At 38.5% G+C, this 10611-nt stretch overlaps 1 protein-coding gene across 1 annotated transcript in view; it reads left to right on the top strand.

Moving 5' to 3' along the window:
- The window catches only part of atg4b (autophagy related 4B, cysteine peptidase), a 308094-nt gene that overhangs the window by 92948 nt on the left and 204535 nt on the right, over positions 1-10611 (top strand). The gene's annotated exons all lie outside the window — the stretch shown is intronic.

Here is a 10611-nt window from a genome sequence, read left to right as displayed (position 1 = left end):
TGATTGGCTGCTACCTGTATTTTTATATGCATACATTGCGTGATTTCTGTATTTTTATGTTACATAGCGTTCTTTATTTTTATTTACATTTTTTTGTAATTTATTTAAATTAGACTTTTTAAAACCTTTAGAATTGGAGCACATGTTCTTGGGTACAGAGGGGCAGCACTGCCAACTCACAGATTCAGTGTCCTGGGTTATAATCCCAATTATGTACAGTATGTGGAGTATGTATGTATGTGGCCCAGCATGTGTGCATGAACGGGCCACATTGCTGGACTGGTGCCCTGTCTTTGGCTGTTTATTGCTTTACACCCAGTGGTGCAATTTCAGGCTTTAACCCCTGGATCTTGAACTGGATTTGTTGGATTTGAGAATATTTTGTTACTTTTTACTCCTTTGTTCAGAAATATTTGAATAACTCAGCACACTAGGACAGGGCACAGGAAGCCTCTGTTTATCTTTTTTGTGGTTTATTAAGATAATTTACTTAAAACACCTAATAAAAACTGAGATATTTATACAGATAACTGACAAAACGGGTGTAAACCTACAATGTATTCATTGTCTTAATAGGATCTGGGACCTTCAAAATTTGGTTAAACCTTTAGTGTGTCTTGTCAATAAAGGGATCACAGTCTAGTAAGGAAAAGATTCCACTGCAAAGGGTGATGAAGCAGGCACAGCGTATCACTAGGTCTGTTCTTCCCACTATAAAGTTTATAAAAACCAAATACTGCAGAAATAGGACTGATTCAATTCCCTGTGGCTCTGCTTACCAAGGGCATAGTTTTTCTAAACTGAGATCCGGCTGTAAGTCATGCCATCTCATTTTCTAACCCTCTTAATCCAGACCAGGGTTTTTTGGGGTGGCTGGAGCCTGTCCCAGTTAGCATAGGGCACAACGCGAGAATAAACTCCATACAGGGTGTTAGTCCTTTGTAGAGCGAAAACCCACACACCAAGCCTAATTTAATATTACCAATTTACTTAAAATGCATGCCTTTGGGGAAAGACCAGAGAATGAGGTGGAAACCCATGCAGAAACCAGTGACGTGCAGTGAGGCTGATGAGGCACTGACTCCTTCAGAGTCAGATTTACAAATATATGAACCCGAGAGTAGCTTATTCACTATTCAATTGGCAGTATGCACGTTGACTACTGGTTATGTTTCATATCTCATCAGCATTCTTTACACACACACAGGTAAGGTACATATTTGGCTAAGAAAGAACGCTACATTTATAGCGGCGATAAAAAACGGAGAGAGTGCATTTGCTCCTCCATGTGTTCCAAATTTGCTGTTGCAATTCCACAATTCATACTCCTTCAATGCAAATGAAAGTATAGAGTGGTATACAAAAAAAACGAATTTCAATTTTGACCTTAATTGAAATATTTAGTTGTTTTTAAAAGCTTTTAATTCTGATGTTTAATTCAATTTTAGTACAGACTGTTGAACAAAAGGATAACAAGAAATAATATTTTATTTAAGGTCAAAATTTAGTTTTTAAATATTGGATTTTTTTTCCTAGACTGATCCCATTTGTTATAAAACCGAAAACCGTTTATGGTCTTACCTTTATTTGTAAATGAAGTTCATGGGCCTATCCTTCTCCACGAAAATCTCTTGTAAAAATCCTCCTTATCTTCCAAAAACAAAAAATAAAAATAAATGGACTGCTGCAGTGCACTTGACTCTCTGATATCGCTAACATATTGGTGCCCAGAGCCTCTGCGTAGAACAACAGCAGCATCGAGGTACTGTTGGGCTCACATGCTCCCCCTTCAGGGCAGCATGGTACTGTCGGCCTCACTTTGTGCCTTTTCACTGCGGTTTTATGTCCGAGCAGCAAGACTAAATATGTTACACACATTCATTAAAGACATTAGCCAGACTGTGGAAAGTCAGGGTGTATAATAAACATGTCTGCAAACATTATATTGATGACATATAGAGCAACAGGCACACGCCAATTGCAGGCATCAACCCAGTGTGTGAGGGAGAGCGCAGTCTGAGGTGAGGTGAGGCTCGTCGCTGCCGCACCTCGCGTTTCTCCCCTGTATCTGAACAGGAAATGCGCAAATTCAGCGATTTTGATTGACATGTTTAGTCCAGTCATTCGAAGTTGCTTGTCTGATTGTCTTTGCATCTCAAAGCAGTGCAGTGACAACACAATCAAAGAGTTTACCCTTTTATCTGCAGTTTCCTGAAGCTGCCAGTATCTATCATCATCTTTGTTCTATGCCAACATCACCATAACCGCTATTCCTATTGAAATACCAGCTGTCCATGTCACTGAAGATCCTGCAAAAGGTGCCCAACAATCTGAGTTACAGGAGCAAGCCTCATTTTCTCAAATGTTTGCAGTAGTCTGTCCATTACCTGTATATTTGGATGCCTGTATTGTATTATTTTTTGTTTTCTGTATTTTTATTTAACATTTTTTAGCTTTTATTTTCATGGAAAATTATTTTTTTCAGAAGGATTACAGTCTTGTCTTTAGAGCTAGTGGCCATTGTTTTTAAGTTTTTTTTTAAGATTGTAATCAAAGTGAAACATATGTAGTTACAGTTATTGTGATGTTGATGACTTCTCATGCATTAGCTGATTTGCAATAAATGACCAGATTATTGTTATGGCTTTAAGATGGTGAGGAATAGATCGAGTTGGCATCATATCAAACCTCCTTGCTGTTTTACCTTGTCAAGACTCAGGTGCCTTGAATCACTTGTATTATTTTCTGTGTTATACATTTTTCTGTGTTTTAATATACTATATAAAATTAGACAAATAAGCAAAATTTAAAAAAAAAAATCAACAATACATGCCTGCAAAGAGCAAATCTCTTGCATTACTGTAGCATTGTCTCAATCATGTCATCAAGTGGTGAAAAGGCAAAATTGCTTTTAAAGATATCAATCATTGAGCACCTCAGCCAGGGACGTTTCTTGACTTTTGGCCAATGTTTCCAGCTCAGTTAGAGTGAAGTTAACTACTTACTTGCCTGCTGTCCGTTAATTATTTGCCCGTCATTATGGTAACATGAAGTCAGAATGATTTAAAAGGTTTAAATTGAATCATGCCATTAAATCCAAGCAATAATTCAAATCATAAACATAATATCATGTGTATTTTGCCAGCCCAATGCCAACATGCTGCATAGTATGGGATGGACTATTTTTTATTGGGCACTCTAAAGGATAAAATCTGCTATTTACATGTTTATGTGTACATCTTTTTAGCAAATTATGTGTGATACTGTATGACCATGAGTAAGTCACTTCACCTGCCTGTGCCCTATTTGAAACTAAAAGAGATGTAACTAATTGTTTCTCTCAAATATTTTACATTTCCTTGAGTAAAACTGTCAGCCAAATAATGTTCTTATATAATACGCGATCGTGGCTGTCCGTTTGTCTGTTCAGGATTTTAAATCACCTGTAGCTCGCAAGCCGTTTGACCTATTGAGCCCCAAAGCACACAAGTTCCAATATATAACCTGAAACTCAGGCTAGCAATAAGGGCAAACATAAGATCTTTATAAAATAGAAGATTTATTCCTAACACAGTGTTCGAATTAGAGTCAGAACCAATACAGACTATAGCAACTATTTTGATGTCAAGGTAGGAATTCATCAAGGGTCTGCCTCTCTTTACTATTGTGCTAGTATCTCTGACGAGACATGTCAGAAAGGGTTTACCATGGGAAGTCCTCTATGCAGTTGATTTACAAACAGTGAAGCAAAATTAAAGGAGAAATTAACAAAAGTCCCAATGCACAATCAAAGGCACAGATAAAAAAAAAAACAGCAAAGAGGTTGAAAATCCAATAAATTGCACAATAACAATCCAAAAAGTTACCAAAACCTCCATAGCGCATCTGAATAAACCACAAGGAACTATGGAAGGCCATCTGGGTTTATAGGGCGGAGGGCGGTTCTTGGCAATGATTGGCAGGCGGCCCCACCACTTTTGAGATCACTCACAAAACACATGCAGCATAACCCAGGTTTAGATACAGATGCCTAAAATGTAAAGAATACTGCAAACCTTAAATGAAAGTAATAGTAACACATACAGATAAACCAAAAATGTTCAACAAAGACACAAACCAAGCATTTGAACCCCAGTCAAGTGAAGAACCCTGGCTGTTGATATGACAATATGACACACTCCACTAGTGACACAAATCAATATACACCTTTTAAAGCAGGGGTTCTCAAGTTCAGTATCAGGGTACCACCAACCTTAGAAGTAACGCTGACCCATTAACTTGTGAAACCGGTTGGAATGAAAATCTTCAGCCACAGTGGTACACAAGGACTGAACTTGAGAACCACTGTTTTAAAGTATTGCATTCTCATGTTACCAGAGAGCAGTGTTATCATCATCGTCATCATCATGTATTTAACAAACATTTCTTAGGATTAGCCAGGTTATCCAGTTGCCTTCCACTCCATGATGCTAGGCCACCTTTGGTGTAAGACCCATTCTTTTAATATTATCTCAAATCACAGCATCGTTGGCCTCACTCTGGTCCTTATCCTCTCCACCTTCATTTTGGTGTACCTGCTCATCCAATCATCAATTAATTTCATTTCACATGCCCAAACTACTTTAGTCTGTTTCTCTTCAGCACAATACCTATTACCTCCAACACAACTCTTTCTCTTGACTCAGCATTCATCTTCCTCTCAGTCCATGACACTGCATGTATCCACCTGATCACTGTCATTTCAGTTTTTTCCAGCTTTGCTTCATGTTCTGACTTCATTGGTCAAATCTCATTCCTATAGAACAGCGATTCTCAACCTTTTTCTCCTTGTGAACCCCTTCAAAAAACCAGAATAAATTGGCGAACCCCTTGTGTAGTCATTACGATATACTACAGGTTTATCCTTGTACGTTGGATGTTTTGTTTCAATGTGTCTATGAAGCAGTGATGGTTTTAAACTGCTGTTTAATGCTGTCATATTTTCATTTCTTCTCTTTTGTCTTACTATGGTCACCAATTTTTTCCTTGCTTTCAGTCTGGAGAGACGGTAGCTCACTACAACTTTCAGTATCGTCACCCTGTGTTGGTACCAAATCAGGGACTGAAGTAGAAGAAGAAGCAACTGATTGCTCGTCCAGCTTTTTGTCAGACTTGATAAAACTACCCGTTTTTAACCATCGATCCATAATAAAATTACGGAGTAATAATTGTTCACTTTCACATTCGACATGAGCATGTTTAAGTAAAAAGTCTTTATCGTAATTTATTTACACACACTATGCACTACCAATTTATCTTATTAAAATTACTCATGGTTCTTAAGCGCGTCGTACGATTCAATTCGACTCTACTCTCCCTTGTCTGATCGCGGCGTTTTTATATCAGCAGTCGTTACTCTCGTTCTTTCAAGCGTATTCGGGGTTCTCAGTTCGCTGAATTGGAAGTTTCCACATCATACGAGAATATACATGCATCACCAGCAGCGTAACGTCTTATTGCGTTACAGATTGTTACCTGTTGCGACTTGACAATTTTACAGAATCTTCCGTCGCAATGCATAAGTGACTGAAGTAATATTCATGAATTTGACATTTACTTGATTTGTTCACCCATTTTTATTATTGTATTATTAATAGTACTGTGAATATATTTTCCTACATTTAATATTTCGTTATATTTTTTACATTTGGGATTTAAAATTCCGCCATTACAATATGTTTTTGTGAACCCCTTTTATAGAGCATGAACCACCGGTTGAGAATCACTGCTATAGAAGATACTACGCCTCACACAGATTTCATAAACTTTTTCTATTAAATGCTGGAGAGGCTGCCTTAGAAGCCAGAATGGAGGACAAGTCTCCTGTCAAAGAGGTATTAGAGCAGACATTTTTCAGACATTTCCTGATGCCTTTTACAATGCGCACCAAAGGACAGCAACCTTATTCTAACTCCAGCTCAAAAGTGATGATCATGTACAGGATAACACTCTGTTTTGTGAAATATATTTTTAGCAATTTTAAAATTTTACAGTTTAACCCCACAAAAAGTCAGCAGCAACGTAACAATTGTCACACATGTGTGATTGGGAGGCAGCTAGAGGGCCTAAATAATAGTAGTACCACGCCAGACCAGGGGTTGGCAAGCTGCACTAACTTTCTCTCTCCATCCTCTGCAGACTATCTCCGGGAAATCCCACTTGGTTCTGGCGCTATTGATGACGACACTTGCGGAATGGGCACTATTGATGGCATCACTTCCGGTACTGGCACCATGGATGATGTCACTCCCGGTCTCGGAGCTATGGATGACGTCACTTCCGGTCTCAATGACATCACTTCCTGGTTCTGGTCCAGATAATGTCACTTCCTGTCATGGCCTTTTAAAGCCGCCATCGTATCAAACCAAAATCAGTTCTGTTTTGGACTTCAACCTGAACACAACTCGTAAAAAATTAACCTTTTGCAACCAGGGCAGAATATATTGGCGGCTGACCCAAACCGTTTTTGATGTACCCGTGTCTTTCTTATTACACAATATATGATGTGGAGATAAGATAATTAGAACATAAAAAATTTCCTAAATAAAAAATATAGTCTCAGTATGTAACTAATTAACATACTTGACCTAGACATGCACATGATATGCTATCAGGTGGGACTTCAGTCCTCCACCAGTACCTTGAAACCTGATGCATTAGTGAGTGGTTGGTAACTAAATTATCCATCCCCCTGGAGCACTGCTTTTTGGAGGAGGGTGTGCTAGACACCCTGTCGGGATGAAAAACAAGACCTGTCAAAGGCACCTCACAGGTTGAGGAGCCATCCAGTACAATCTGTGTTTGTATCATCTGGGAGGACGTATGACAAGCTCAAGTAACATCAGTAAGCAGGTAACAAGCTCAATATCATCAGTGAGCAGACAAGCTTGAACACTATCCATGGTGAGGAAGGATCCCAGTGCAGTCATCCGGTCCCTCCATTGTGGGGATTCACTCATGCCATGGATAATGGGGCTGGATCGATCACGTCATGGTGCAACTGAGGAAGCTACACCCTCAGTACCACTGAAATCAGAGCATGCAGAGGCTCTTTCTCTCCTTCTCACTCCATCTTCTTCTTCAAGTCCAATGCTGATGGGGGAGGGGGTAACGGGTACAGGGGCTGACCTGTTCTGGAAGCATCCAGTCCAGAACCTACATGTTGGCATCTTGTGCAAGAAGGTTGCTTGCTGAATGAAATGGCAGTGGTCACGTTCAGCAGCTACAAAAGTGTCGAAGCAGCAGCCAAGACAAAACTGACGATCCATTCAGCTCCTAGGCAACCACCTCCTAAACTCCATATCAAGGTTAGTGGCTGAGAGATCAAAGCACGGAGACAATTCTGCTACCTGGGAAGTGTCCACAACTCAGAGGCCACATGCGTGGATGATATCACTAACAGGCTTCATGTAGCTAATACTGTGTTCAGTATTCTGCACAACAGAGTGTTCTTGAACCATGGACTCACCAAGACAAACAAGATGGCAGTCTACAATGCGGTGATTGTGAGCACACTCTTGTACGGTTGTGAGATGTGGAAAGACATCAGACTGCTTGAGTACTTCTAACAACAGAAACTTTTAACGATCCTTGGTATTTGATGGCAGGATTGAATAATCAACAACACAGGCCAGGAGAGAGTCAACTGTGTTAGCATAGAGTCTCAGATCTGCTCTCATCAACTGTGCTGGCTTGGTCATGTCACTCGGCTCTCTCACACCCATATCCTGAAGCAATTACTCTATGGAGAACTTGCAAGAGAACACATGCATTGGCATTCCAAAATGGGGATTCAAAGATCAAATGAAGAACATCATCAGCAAATCTGGCATTCCACTCGGGAACTGGAGAATAGATAGATTAGAGTGGCGTAAACATATCCATCGTGGATGACTTGCCTTCGAGGTCTCTTGATGGGCAATCAAGAAAGAGAAAAGAAATGTAAATGTAGAACCGCTAACCTTGGCACTGACATAGATCCATCTCCATCCATCTGTTGAGTATGTAGCGAGCGCATTGCCTTCAGAATCGGCTTGACCACACTCCAGAAAAATCATCAATGGGGCCAAAGGAGAGGAAGAAATCCTTCGACCAAAGAATGCCGATGATGATGATGATGATGATAATGACACATGCTACTTCTATTATAGTGTACATAGCTGAGGGTTGTGTGAATTGGTACTGGACTAAGTTTATTGGACTGATACCTTTACCTTTGGTGTCTTACAACATTTGAGATATGATTGATAACATTTCTTTTATTTTTCTAATTGGACCACAAGCCAACAAAGTGACTTGCTCATGATCACATAGTTGTGTCAGTAGTGACATTTGAATCCAAAACCTCAGGGTTTGAAGTCCAAAGTCTCAACCACTATGCCACAACACCCGCTTTTTTCCCAGAATGAGTATGACCTAGTTGGTGAACAGCAATTTAAATTAGAGCAAATAATAATATTATTCAGAAGCAAGGATTACAGCTTTATAATCATAGTAAAGTGTTTATTACCACAAATAACTGCCCATACATTTCACCATGTATTACTGAGCACACAATGCAAATACAGTACATAGAAATTGCAAAAGAAAAAATGTGAAGACGCTACTTGGAAAATCTGAGCCCATTTTATGACTTTGCTGAGATCTCTGCTGAAACTCAAGAGGAGACACTTGTGAGACTACTGGGGTAAAGTATTCAAGATAAAAATCTGAGAAGGAGACAAAAGAAAATGTCTACATTTTTTTCTTACCTCATTGTTGTCTAGGAGAAAACAGAAAAGATATCCAGGAGATCTCTATTTTATTTTTTATTTCCTATGGGAGTGGAATTCAGACTCTGCAGTGTATTTTTTCAGATTTCATGTGAATGTATTGGCGTATCAGCAGCACTGTAGGAGATGTTGTGTAGCACACATAAACTTTACACTGATATGCTTTCAATGTAAAACTATAGTTTATTTGGAGCTGATCTACCTGCTATGTCTGTCATGTCTTTCTTGAAGGTTTTGGGAGTGTTTTCAACAGCTACTTTAGATGAAGTAAATAGGCACTATGAGGCATAATTATTGGTATTGTGTCACATTTGCTTTCCATTCAGGAAGTTTTTCATTAAATTCAGAATTCCCTGTCTATTTAGTTATTTTTACTAGTTTAAAGTTTTACTCTGCTGGCCTAGCTCTCTTTCTCATGGTTGGGGGTTGATGTGCTTCAAACCTAGTTTTGTTAAACCTGATCTTGCTTGTATGGAAAGTTATTTGATTTTAATAAAACCAGTAAAATGCCAAAAAAAAAATCAGAATACCCTTATTTTTCACAATTAGCTCATGCTCATCATCATATAACATACAAACAATGAATGTTTAGCTTACAGAGGCTGTTTTCATGATTCTTTAATTTTCCAACTCTCTTAATTGAATTCAGGGTCATGTTCATGATCAGGTCATGTTTTGAGGGTCTCAGAATCAACAGGCAAAAGGCACAAACCAACCATTCAAGGGACTCTTATTCATCAAAGGACACATTCATTCACACACCCACACTTATTCATTCCATGCCAACTTAAAGTTACCATTTAAAGTTACACACAGGACTTTACAGTGTGGGAGGAAAACCAGAGTACCCTTAGAAACCTATGCAGATACTACAAAGGCTTTATTTTTGAGTTAATTAAGAATGTTCAGTGCTGGAGCATAACTATATTTAAGTAATAATCATTTATAACTGATTATTTTCATTCTGTCTTGGTGCAGTATTTCTATATGTGCCAAATGAAATGTTTCTTGTTCCTTGGCAAACACACTGTTTATTCTGTAATTTATTTTAGCATAGCATGCTTTTTGGAAACAGTTGCTGCTATGGTCATTAATAGTCATACAGACTAGTTAACAGTTGACAGAGTCCATGTAATGGAGTGACAAACACAGTCAAGTGAGCATTTACAGCAGTATAGTGTAGAATATTTGGGATTGGCTGGAAGGTATCCAGTTAGTCTGGATTACAGATTTAGTATTATATAGATTAAAAAAGATCATGAATACACTGGAGCATTGTTTTCTTCACGAAGTATGTCCACTGTTATTTGTTGCATCTGTGAAAGAAGTAAAAGGAAATTACAATGAAAGTTTAGATTTGACTTCTGTTTTACAGATTTACGTGTTTTATTTAAATTTTCATCCATCCAAATATTTTATGATCCCCTTAATGCAGTTTAATATTATGGAAGCTGAAGCCTTCCCTTTGCAGCAATGTAGAAAGCAGCCTTGGCTGGTCCAGTGTAGTCAATCATACTTTATCAGTTTAGAGTCAACAATCATTCTAACCTGCATGTGTTTTGTGGGAAAACTGGAGTAGACGGAAAAATCAAAACTGATGCAATAAGAATATGCAGTCACCATTCAGGCAATATCTGTTAACTGCAAAACAATAATTAGTATGGGAACTGAATCCAGCCTCTTGGAGCTGTGCAATCAAGTACACCGCAATGCTATTCTTAATTTATTTTTATTCCTTGTAATTTGTATTTACCTATTTATCTTTTAAATTATTTTATTGTGCCACTACCGGTTTCCTATA

Source organism: Erpetoichthys calabaricus, chromosome 2, assembly GCF_900747795.2.
Source record: "Erpetoichthys calabaricus chromosome 2, fErpCal1.3, whole genome shotgun sequence".
Taxonomy (NCBI): domain Eukaryota; kingdom Metazoa; phylum Chordata; class Cladistia; order Polypteriformes; family Polypteridae; genus Erpetoichthys; species Erpetoichthys calabaricus.
The sequence above is the reverse complement of the archived record's forward strand: the minus strand, read 5'-3'. Positions and strand labels throughout refer to the sequence as shown.